The 1,337-nt window shown below is 38.7% G+C and overlaps 1 non-coding gene across 1 annotated transcript; it reads left to right on the top strand.

The window, feature by feature from the left end:
• The first annotated feature begins 331 nt into the window (after positions 1–331).
• Positions 332–438, top strand: LOC142435255 (U6 spliceosomal RNA). The gene has a single exon (XR_012781351.1). It is a non-coding gene; the product is annotated as a U6 spliceosomal RNA (small nuclear RNA).
• The last annotated feature ends 899 nt before the right edge of the window (positions 439–1,337 follow it).

Below are 1,337 nucleotides of genomic sequence, written 5' to 3'. Positions count from 1 at the left end.
GGCCAAGTGAAACAAGGCTGACGTTCGACATGTCTTTCGACTCCATCCAACTGCATGCTAACACCAAACGTCCCTCTAATGCAGCGGTTCTCAACCTGTGGGTTGCGACCCCTTTGAGGGTTGAACGACCCTTTCACAGGGCTCGCCCGATTCATAACAGTAGCAAATGACAGTGATGAAGGAGCAACGAAAATAATTTTATGGTTGGGGGTCACCACAACATGAGGAATTGTATGAAAGGGTCATGGCATTAGGGTTCAATATCAGAAAGAAAAGTAAGGATATTACAACTGACCTTACAGAAATGAAGCAGTAGCATAAACAATTACTATGGTTCTCACTTTAGCCACCTATATACTAAAAATTGGAACGATACAGAGATTGGTGTGGCCCCTGCATAAAATTGTCATGCAAATTTGTGAACAATTTCATAGTTTTGAATACGTAATCAATTTGCCAGTTTTGGACACAATTACATAATAATATTTTATTTTATTGCTAATAAAAAGAAAATGTGATGAACAATAAATGAGATAACCTAGATAAAATGGGCAAATACCTAGAAACACATAAATTCAAGGGGAAATAGAAAAATCTCTGCAGTCCTATAACAAAGGAAGAGATTGAATCAGTACTCAAATATGATAAGTGAATTTATGAAAAATTCACAGCTAACATACTCAAAGGAAAACTAAAATGAAGACTAAGACTAAGATGTACTGAAAGTCCTAAACCGAGCAATTAAGAAAAGAAAAAGGGAAGGAAAGGTAGAGTGTCTAAATTAGGAAGGAAGAAGTAAAACTATCTTTTTGCAGATGATATAAGCCTATATAGAGAGAACCCTACAGAATCTACAAGAAAGCTCACCTAGAGTTAATAAATGAATTCAGCAAAGTGACAGGGTATAAGGTCAACGCACGAAAATCAATTGGGAGAACAACAAGAGCAGTCCCTGGAAAAGAACGCCCTCTTAAGCATAAGAAGACTCTCAATGAGACGGATTGAATGGGAAATACGTCATTCTGTGTGTACAACAACACACTGTTCTTTTTTTTCTCATTTTATTAGGGGCTCATACAACTCTTATCACAATCCATACATATACATACATCAATTGTATAAAGCACATCCGTACATTCTTTGCCCGAATCATTTTCAAAGCATTTGCTCTCCACTTAAGCCCTTTCCTCTTTTTTCCCCTCCCTCCCCGCTCCCCACTCCCTCATGAGCCCTTGATAATTTATAGATTGTTATTTTGTCATATCTTGCCCTATCCGGAGTCTCCCTTCCCCCCCTTCTCTGCCGTCCATCTCCGAGGGAGGAGGTCACATGTGGAT

The sequence above is a fragment of the Tenrec ecaudatus genome, chromosome X, assembly GCF_050624435.1.
Source record: "Tenrec ecaudatus isolate mTenEca1 chromosome X, mTenEca1.hap1, whole genome shotgun sequence".
Taxonomy (NCBI): Eukaryota; Metazoa; Chordata; class Mammalia; order Afrosoricida; family Tenrecidae; genus Tenrec; species Tenrec ecaudatus.
Note: the sequence above shows the minus strand (reverse complement) of the source record. Positions and strands in the feature narration are given on the sequence as shown.